This window comes from Motacilla alba, chromosome 2 (genome assembly GCF_015832195.1).
Source record: "Motacilla alba alba isolate MOTALB_02 chromosome 2, Motacilla_alba_V1.0_pri, whole genome shotgun sequence".
Classification (NCBI taxonomy): domain Eukaryota; kingdom Metazoa; phylum Chordata; class Aves; order Passeriformes; family Motacillidae; genus Motacilla; species Motacilla alba.
In genome coordinates, this window is record NC_052017.1 from 125,204,975 (window position 1) to 125,216,286 (window position 11,312).

The 11,312-nt window shown below is 34.9% G+C and overlaps 1 long non-coding RNA gene across 1 annotated transcript in view; it reads right to left on the reverse strand.

Annotated features, from left to right (window-relative positions):
• Positions 1-9,027, reverse strand: part of LOC119697829 — a 45,086-nt gene extending 36,059 nt beyond the window's left edge. Inside the window, exon 1 of the long non-coding RNA XR_005255952.1 lies at positions 8,961-9,027. This is a non-coding gene — a long non-coding RNA (uncharacterized LOC119697829). The remainder of the gene's footprint in view (positions 1-8,960) is intronic.
• Positions 9,028-11,312: the final 2,285 nt, after the last annotated feature.

Consider the following 11,312-nt stretch of genomic DNA (forward strand, 5'->3'; position numbering starts at 1 on the left):
TTAAGGCAGGTATATGCGCCAAGTTTACCTGGAAAGACAGTTCTGAAGACAAGTCATAACAAGTCACAAGATTTCCATAAGAAGAATACAGAAAGAGAAGTTTTACATTGGATTAAAAGGGTTATACCTAAGGAGCTCTGTCTTGAATCAACATGTTTGGTAACTACAATAAATTAAAGCAATAAAGTTGTTTGTTTTTAATGAACTTATACTGTAATGCATGATTGAATGTGAACAATGTTTAGGATATCTCCATAATTACATGGAGATAATGAAGAAGTTAATTTGAAATACATTTGAATTAATCTGAAATGCAGTCTATTCAAGTTCTGGGAATGGAAAGATAACATTTCAGAGAATTATTTTTATCTCTCCAGGAACACTGTAATTGAATGAGATCTGTTCTCCCTAGTCCTCCAGCAGTGCCAGAATCTGACTATGGAACATATTTCTAATGCTTCCCATCCACAGAAGATAGCATCAGACTGTTTGTAACTTGTAATCTGAAGCAAGGTATATAGATTTTGATTTTATTTTGATTTATTTTCAATTCTTCTAAGAAATAGTTTCTTCTTTGTGACGTAAGGAACCAAAAATGGGATTAATTTCACTCATACAGAATGAATTCAGTCATTCACTTGTCTAAATAACAGAAAATAGATATCCTGAAGAACAACCAACATTCAGGAGGCAGAAGACTTCAGATGCTAATTGAAATTTACTTTATATAGGTATAATTTAGTGTAAATGGTAACACTAAATCATTACTGATTATGAGAATCAATAAAGAAACAAATGGCAAAACCAGAGTTTGAGCCGCGTTCACTGAAGCCATCTCTTTAAATCTTAGAAGTCAGATATGAACTAAACTTGTTCTTTCCCTGTCTAGATATTTAAATACGTCGGCCATCCTTGAAAAGTGGTAATTCTAAAAGATATGAGGGCTTTATTTTGGGTTACTTAAAAGCAAACAAACAAAAAACAACAAAACAAAACGACTCTTTCCCCTCTCCCTCCCGAAAAAGTAAAACACCATAACTGTGGAAAGCCAGCATTAATTAGACAAATTGGAATCTAAAAGGACTCCTAGATAGGCAAAAAGGGCATAGAAGAAAACTTTCCATTTTTCAGATATTCCTGTGGTAATCAGAGCACAGCACAAAACCAGCAGTTTTAATAACTGAATACATTTAATTTTATAAGACAGCCATATGGCCCCAATTTTAGCCACTGAAAAAGCATATTCATAAACCATACTGCACCCAAAGAAAATGTTGACCTTATAACCAGGATGCTAAGAGGCAAAAAAGGAGATATGCTGATTTGCAGATGACACCAAAGTTTGGGTACACCTGAGATTTATCATCAGTTCTACACAATTCTGCACAACTAAACTGTACTAAAGTACAGATAAGTACTAAACTGTACTTATCCCCTTTAAAGCCAAAATCTTAGACAAAGAAAAAAATATCAGAATTTCTTTTATAAAAATTGCTAAAGACTAAAATCTTAAGAATCTTGCTGGTATTTTTGCTAACTGAATGCTACATTTTGTTACATCTTAAAAGAAAGGGGGAGAATGTGACATTAACTCCAGAGCTAGAAAAATAAGAGCAGAACAAGGACTCTAGAAATTAATCATTCTTACTTCTGAGCTAGTCCTGCAGGACTTGCACAGATTCCCTCAACTGAAGTGTTGTAAGTATGTTATTTGTGTGTGTGTGTTTGCACACAGATGTTAGCTTAAGGGTGTGCTTGACTTCTGTACAATGGCTGTGCGGCAATTGTGATGGGAATTCTCTTTTCAGGAAATGATTCATCTAATTCTCAAACACGTGGCATTCATATGACAATTAACATTTCTTCTCATCTCATTTTTTGATGTTTATTCTTAGTGGCACTTCTGGCAAGACTACTAGCACTAACTTCAGTGATAAAAAATGCTGACAACTGAATACAGTCTTTCTGTGGTTTGCTCAGCAATTTGTAGTTTTGTTTGATGGGTAAGGAAGATATAACCATGAAACTATATACAAAAATGTCCAGAAAAAGGCCACCAACTTAAGGTCATTCCATCTGAGTCACCCTGAGGCTCATTTTCCAGAGACAAGTGGAAATCAGTATGCCAGTCTCACCAAAGTCATTTGGGAGTCAGTGGCATTGCAGACTCCTTTAGCCTAGGAAGGAGCCTCCATGCATCTGAGTTTCAAAGATATTTAACTTTCGTAACTCTCAATACTTACAGATAGACTCAGTTTGTGAAATGGAAAAATGAATAATTATTTTGGAAATTTGTATTTTATATAGATTAGAATTGCAAAATATTTATTGGGATTATCCAGTTCATGTACCTCAAATTTTTGGTTCTCTGCACTTCATTAGGGCATCTGAAATAGCTGCTTAGTCTATGTGTCCTTTTCTAAAGGACACATCAAAAAGGAATGTATTTCTGCCCCTAAAATTTCTACAAGCCCCTTTCAATTTTCAATTTTAAATCCTCAACCTTACATTCTACAGCTCAATTTAAAATTGTTTCATAAATTTTAAAATTATATTCAGAAAATTCACTATTTAATGTGTAACTAATCAGGTTCACATTATTGACAGGTAATGTACAGTGCACTAACCCACTGACTTCAGAGGGATTCCTCAATATACTTTTTATGAAATTATGAATTAACTTATTTAAAATATAGTTATGCTAAAACTCGCTTTATGAAGAGGTGTTGTTTTATATCTATCTAATATCATGCTTCCCTGAACAATTTAGTTGTGCATTTCTTGAGGGCTGCCATTCATAAAAACTTGGAGAAAAGCCTAATTTTTTAAGCGTCTGGCTCTGGAAAAATCTGGTGAATTTGACCTAAAACTCTAAGTCCTGCAGCCTAATCTACCCAGAGTTTTAGAGCAATTACAAGGAAATATTTTATAGTTACAGATATTCTGTCAACTTGCCTTCTGAGATTTCACTAATGTTGTGTATTTCAAATTGAATCTGAGTTAAGAAATCAATTTCCTGGCAGGGAGGTCAATCTATAGTTATGCTCATGGAAACTTCCTTAAAAAGGAATAGGGCTAATGTCTTTGGCAGCTGTGGGCAGACAATAAACAAGCTGGACAAAGTGGGACAAATTCCCTCTTATTTAAGAGTCTTTAAAAATGTTAACAATTATGAACTTGCTCAGATGTGATATATCCATTGCAGGAACACAAGGACCGCTCTACAGAATCTTTGCAGGGATTAATGCATAAAACACCATGATTTCGAAGGAAGTTGGTCAGCAGAAGTCTGCCACAGAATATGAACTAAGAAGAAAAGTACTGAAGCAATATGTACTTAAAAAGATTTATAAGCTTTGCAGTAGAAGAGAAAGAAAACATCAACATTTTTTACAAAACAAAGCGAAAATGACAATAATTCAAAAACTATGTCAATTTCTGGATTTATAGTCTTGTTTTATAGTCTTGAGTATTTTTGAATCATTGAGAAGTATTATGTTGTGAATATTACTTCCAAATTATCTGGGGAATAGTCAAACTAAATTCCTTAAATCAAAAATCTACTAGCAAAATTCATGGACAAAACTAATGTACCACTTAGCAAACTCTGATGAAAAATGTCATATTTTCTATGAGTTTAATTTTAATTTCAAGACAATACCCAACTGCTATTGAGCAGCACCTTTGGGTTACACTCGTTTCATATTGATACACTTTATACAACTCATTTGGAATCAGTAGACTTATCCAAAATTGCCTTTGCAGAAGCTGTAGACAAGTATAAGCTAAAGCAATTTTTGCTGTGAGAAGGTCAACCTATCTTTTTTTTTTTTTTCTGGTAAATTATTTTCTTTGTGTTTGGAATTCTTTCCATATCTAATAGTTTGTTCACACATGTACTGATCATACTGAAAATGCTGCATGTACAGTACCAGCTCAAACCTTCTCTGTATTTTTGTTTTGTTCATAAAATCAAAGGCAAGGAGTTGTAAGTGTAATTTGGTCAAGATAATAAATATAGTATATGGAGATTAGAGAATTAACCAGGCATTTCACTGTGCTACTTTCAAGCAAGATCTTCATCTGTCTTTTATGAGTGCTTGTATACAATCATCATATTTTTTTATTAAGTATGAGATGAGGAATCAGCTTTTATATGAGGCAGAAGTGTGCTACTTATTCACAGTGAGGAACAGATCCTTTACTCTCAAAATATCTGAAGGCTTTCATACCTCTTTAATAGTAATTAATGTTGTGCCAATATGAGCTAATTTAATCAATTAAGTAAGAAGATTATGATTTTGAGAAAGAGACAAGTAATTTTAAGTTTCAGAATTTCTCTACTTCGAGTCAGACAGAACACTGATCTGTTTGCTGGCATTCATTCACCCTTTTTATAAGGCTGTGAAAAGTCAGGTTTTCTTATGCACTGGGTCTGAAACTGTTTCAGGACAACAGGTCTGGGATTAGGAGAGTCAGAGATGCAAAACTTCTGGACATTCGATTTGATGTTTGGCATTTGATATTCCTGGCATTAGAGGCACAGAAATCCATGTTTGTACTTGCTCATGCTAAATCAGATCCTACTGCCCAAGTAACAGGATCCCCCTACACATGGATAATCAGGCCCTTGCAATAAAAAAGGTTTAGCATCTATTTTTCAGTAAAGGAGTCAGAGTCAGAATATTTAGTGCAGTTACATTACTACTACTACTTTTAATTTTTTTTCTGTTTTTTGACCAAACTATATGACTCTTTACTAGAAAATATATAAATGAAAATATTGTGCTGGAATAACCTTTCCCACAATTCAGGTGCTCATTTGGGTTTGTGGAAAAAAGTGATATTAAGATTTTTATCTAACTGAATAGTGTTTGAACACCTAAATGCCTTAAGCACTTGATTTCCTGAATATTATCCTGAATAGCATTTCTTCTAGTGTTTAAGTCCTTATGATGGTGTTCTCTGGCAGCTCTGTCACCCATGGTGCTGCAGGGCTGGTGGGTGGGTTTGTTTAACCAGAAATTTAAAAAGGAGCTCAAAGAACTCTATAGCTAAATCTCAAAAAGTCCAATTAATGCTTAGAACCAACTCTGCCATTTCACTAAAGGTTAATTGATGACTGAGGTTCCAGTGTGTCACAGAGGGAGCAATCTATCAACAAAAGTGCTTAAATGGTTAGTAGAGCACTTCTTAAAAATGTAACATAATATAATTTCTATGTGCTTTCTTTCTAAAATTAGGTTTTATTTTATCAGCCTTGCCAGCAGCAGTCCAAAGCTGTCTTTACTGTATCTGATGGTTATTTATTTTCCAATGCTTTTATGTAGTTAAACACTATTTTGATTCTATTAAGTGCAGAGGAAATAAGGTAAATAAACACATTATCAGACTTCATTTCTTCCTCAATGTGAATCAATATCTGATATAATGTTTTAATTTCATAAATTAGTTGTGGCCATTACTAACAGCCATTTCATAAATCATCAGAATAATATATGTTTAGGTATTATATTCTTGGCCTGAAGCCAAACAACTGGTATAACATAATAGGAGCAAATCAAGCCATGAACTAAAAATGGATTAAAATGTAAAATAGGTATAATTGAATAATAATTTAAAATCTATCACCTTGATATTTTATTATAGAATAATGTAATTTTTCTTGTGATAACATAACCCCACAGAAAACATGAATTAATCTTTTGATAAATAATGATTACTCATGCAGGTATCAAGAAAAGGGTCTCTAACAAAAATATCATGTCTTGAAAAGTTCTAAACCTTACCACCAATATTTCTTAAACTAATAATCTGAAGAAACTAGAATGTCATTTAAAGTTATTTAAAGTAATTTATTTCTTAATGTAAGTATGTTTCTATTTTAAAGCAATATACCTTGGAAAGAGATTTTAACATAAAATGGAAATAAGCAATTGCAAAAATATGCATTCATATAAAATGACATTTTTGAGAATTTCAATTAGCCAAATATTTATTTAACTTATGAGCCAGAATTTGGTTTTCTTTCTTACTGCATGCATTAAACAAACAAAAACAACAAGTTGTTATCTGGACTGTTTTCTGTGTTATTTTTTCCATCAACTACAAAGTGTTCATGAATCTGAGACTAAAAAAAAGAAGTAAAATTAATAATTCTACATTTTAATAATTCTTAAGAGGTATCAGACCTATCTTAACACTTGTCAGAAATTAAAAAAATTCAAATTGACGAAAAATATATTCCTAAATTAAATGCCCTATTTACAATATGTACAGATTTAGTTCAGAATATCCTTGCACTCTCCAAGCTACTGGCACAGGAGCTCAGAATAGGAATAGCATGTTAGTAAAGATACTATTGCTCCACCTAGTGAAAAATCTGTAACACATCAGGCTTAAATCTGAAGTTGAATCTGTCCAATTCGTGGGGCCAAATAAATATATCAACCCTCGACTTAAATTTTATTCATCTCCCTGTTAAAACAGAGTTCTGATTTTGCAGTACATTCCGGTTTCAAGACTTTATTCATAATCTTTTGAGATAGAAGTCAGAAGTGGGAAATGGAACTGTAATGAAGATTACAAGGAATGGGATGCAGGAGATACAATCTATAGTCATGTTAGTGTTATGCTAGCAGAATGCTGCATTTTGAAGCCATGCACATCTTCTAGCTGTTTTGTGAAGCAGATTAAATTGGTCAAAAATATTAATTGCCTATTGATCTGAGAAAAAAGCTGTCAGAATTTGCATCTGTGTTCAAAATCAATAAGATGAGGAGGAAACCATTTGAGCGGTGGTCCTAAGAGAGCTGCAAATGTGTGGAATTAATGGACCCCTTGCACTTCATATTGACTTGTCTGTACTTTTTATCTCAAAGTTTTATCATCCTTATTTTGTTTCCAGGTTGTGTCAAGGATAAAACCTTCAGGATCCCTAAAGAAATCTAAAGATGTTACCTAATGATTGTGAATTTTGTGACAGTTAATGAATAACTGATCCATGAAGAAGAGAAAAGGCTGCTCATCTGCATGAACTCTTCTCACAAAGAGGATGGACAATTAAGATTACTGAAAATAAGTTCTGACACTGTGCAGAGAAAGGCTTGAGGTTACCACAGGAACTGAATCTTGCCATCCTAAGTAGAATTAGCCAGAACATGAATCTGAGCAGGAGGCTGTTGAGTTCATGTGAATATCAGTGTACAAAAGTACAAATTATTCAGACCAAAGTTGCCCAATTTTGTAAGAGATTGTAGAAACTTGGTAAACTTCCATCTTCCCTTCTGAAAGAATTCCAGAGCTGTGTAGTTTGCTCAAATCTGCTTTTCTCTAGGTTTATATCTACTGATAATGATTTTGTCCTGGCTTCTCTCCACAGGCTTACCACTCTAAGTCTTTGATAAAGACCTTTTTATTACACTGGCATGTAATTCCTTGAACAAAGACCTAAAACCCAAAAGGCTTGCTGACATAAAAAGCTGCTAGATTATCTTTTGAAAGCAAAGGAAGGGGAAAAGGGAGCTCCTTGATATTTCATAACATCAGTGAGTGACATTTGTGAATCCAATATCAAAATAGCACTTCTAACAAGGAACGATTGTAAAAGATGAATTTTATTTGAATTCAATCAAAACTTAATCAGGTGACAGGAAAGTTAGACCTGCATATTTACTGCAAATTCTCTCATCAAAGACTGAATAAATTGGCCAGGGTGCAGGTTAACACTGGGTGTGTCAGCTGGATACAACATGTTTTTGGCACAAGAGGGCTTAGCTATCAAGATGATCTGCATGGGAATGATTTAAAAATAGCTACAAAGCATGGTTGCCGGGTTGTGTCTGTACACGTATAACCTATCATTCTCAATATTCATATATTTTATAAAAATACAAGATATTTATTTAATACATTCTAACTTCTAAGCAGTCACAAATTTAAATGTGTTTGCACTGTTTCTTCATGGGTGAGAGCAGTTGAGCAAAGCTCAGAAACAGGGATAAGCGTAATTGTGCTCTTTGTGGTTGAGCTACATTTCTGTTACCCGTACCAGCACACTTGTAGCACTCCATGGAGTGCTAGCCTCCATGCAGTTTGTCATAATTGTTTGTCATAATCATTTTACAAGAGTTTCAGGTACTCAGCACCTCAGAAATGCTGAATCTCAGTTTACATATTGCAGTCAAAATTGTCCTGTTACTATTTTTTCAGAAAATAAGGTATTTCAACACGTCATATCTTGGAAAGATTTTTAGGAATGGGTCACACCCATCAGAAATTTACACTGGAACATTACAGAATTTACAAAGGTTAGGGAGTTTTGATGTAATTGCCTTTCGATGTCAGCAAAAAGATATGCGACAAAACACACTCTAGAAACACAGCATTCCAAAAGAATCAAAATCTGTTTAGATATTATTGTGTTAGAAAATTAAAATAGTTTAAATCTCAGTAGTGCACATCTTATTATTTTTACTGAATCAATCTGAAAAAATAAATCATTTTTGGGGGGAGGGGAAGTGTGCAACATCTGGAAAAATAGGCTATGTTTTTAAAACCACTTCTGATTTACAAGTAAGGAAGGAGCATTTTCCACTGACAGGACAGGAAAGTCAGTCAAAAAATCTCCCACAGCCAAAGATAAAGAGTCAATATAAACACAAATGAAGACATCTGTTTCACCCATACATTGAAGCAACATTATATACTGATAAGAGTGAATCTGTCACTCATAATGCTAATTATCTTGTAAACTATTACATAGGCAATACTTCAGGGATTTTTGTTTCTGCACATGCTAAAGCAAAATTTAAGCAGATAATCTGCCTGCTACAGCTGATGGAGACTTCTAAATGAGATTCCAAGATGAAAAAATAGTACCTTTACATACTACTAATGAAAAAAAAATTATATGAATTCATGTGATTCAGCCAAAATTCCAATGATATAACACCACTTACTCACTCTTCTGCTGATTCTTTGTCATTTGTTCTTCACTACTAACCTCGTGGCTAAGAGCTGTTAACTGTGTAAAAAAAGAAAAAAATAGAGGAAGTTCAGAGAGTATCTGTGGATATAGCCAAAACATTGGAAACACGGGAGGACTTTGTCACTTCTGAGTAAATAATCAGCATATGGCAGATTAATTGTTAATTTTAGATTAGTTGAAAACATATTAAAAAAATACCTTTTTTAAAAAAATATTTCTTTCCAAGTTTCTCTCAGTGGACGTGAAAAAAACTGGAGTGAGGCAGCTTAGAGCAGTGTTATGATGACCTCTTGTGGTTAAGTAATATATGCATTTTGGTTCAAAGTCTTTTGAAAACTTGCAGTATCAAAGGTTAAATTCTATGCTTAGATCTGAAGAGCTTTGTGTTGTTAATGCTATTTAACCTGAAATAACTCCTCCTCCCAAGCACACTATCAATATTTGTTTAGCTCACTGCTAAAGGATTATTTCAAAAATATCGCAACCTTTGCACTCAACAAACATAGCAGGTGAGAGTATTGTGTTTTCTCACATGGTAATTTGTTAAAGCAAATTCACAGGTCTACCTAAATAAAATAATTAATATAAAACCCAATAATATTTAATAAAACCATGCCCACTACAAGTGTGAAAGAAACTATATAAGCCACTCATTATAAGAAATAAGATTATATTGATAGACTGCAACAGTAGATATTAAATATATATATTTTGCATAAAATTTTAGTGCATGAACTAACTCTATGCATCATGTTTAAATTGCTGTTAAAGCTGTCTCTTTTCCTCAGCTTTTCTTTCAACAAAAATCAGAGAACTGAGGATTTTCTGATGTTGCCAAATGCAGGCTATCAATCTGGATCAAATTATTTGACACCTTATCCCTGAGTAGATAAAATTGCTCAAGACTTTATCCTGATTTTCCAGTTTCCTGAAATAATTCAAAATTACACTGATTTCATTAGACTGCTTTGCTGAGTGATTATACTTCAAGTGATGGTCCCATCAATATTTATAGACCCATGGTAGTACTTTCCCACTGGAGGTTCACTAGTGGTGGTATTTACACCTGCCAGGCAGTATTAACATGACCTTACTAAATTTAGGATTTATTGCGAAGCCACTTCTGCCCTGGCTCTGCTGTCTGAAGCTCTGGAAGCTCATCGGGAGCACAACCTTGGACTGCCCCCAGCTGGACGTGTGCCACATTGTGAGACGCTGTGATTGCAGCTGGGGGAGCCTGAACTCAGCTGCTGTGAGACCTGACTTGTTTATGCTTCACACGCTTTGGAGATCCCTAGGTTAAACCTACACGCTGCTCTCAGTGTACACAGTAACCACTATCAGCTCTCCCCATTTCTTTTCTTTGAAAAGGTGAAAAACAGAGACTGTTGAGCAAAACACACTGGAGCAAAGCAAATGACAACAACAAAAGAGCAGGTTTAAGTAAAAATGTGGTTATTTACACATGTCAGTACGGAAGCACTGATGGCAGTCATGTATCCTGAAAAGTCTCTCTGACTTTCGAAACATCACTGACAAAATTCTTCTCAAAATTTATTGTATTAGGAGGTTCTGAGCACTGCTGGTACACAGACTTGGGAGACAAAACCAAATTGTTGGTGTGGGGGAGGGAAATGTTTTGTTTCTATTGTCTAATAGGCCTAATCTGCCTCATTCTTCTTTGATTGGGTTAACTCTGCAATGCCAAGAACTGACTGACTTTAAACTGAACCCAGGGTATGAGGAGCAAACTCCAACACTCTTGGCCCCATTGAATTTCCAACTAAATACAAGTTTGCATGTCTGAGCATGTGATTTTTCAAAACCTCTAAATGCTGTCACTATTTCCCCTGCCATGGGTTACAGGTGAGATAATATCCAGCCTGAGACAATTTTAATTTGACCCTCAAGGTGCAGTTTATTTCTCCCCTGGCTCAGCATCACTGCCTGGTGGCTCGTGGCCACTTGTTGCCCATTGGAGGCTGCTGGCCAGCCACCCAGGAAACCAGCCAGCTAGTGACGTTCTTAGAGGAGGTAGGGGGGTGGTTTTGGCAGCAAATATGCAGGCATCTTGTGCCTCATTGTGTAGCCTTCCAAGCTATGCTGTGCCAGGAGCATCATGGTACAGACAGGAATCATCTGGTGAGTATCAAGGACTCATCAGTTTCTCCTATCCCAGGACAGGGGAGAAGGTGTCATAGTCACAGCCTTGTCCCACCAGCCAACTCATAACTCTTGCTGCAGCCACATTTCAGCACAAGGGTCAATAGACTAGCCATGGTGCATGCCTTCAGCCAACACCATACACCAAACATGTTCACAG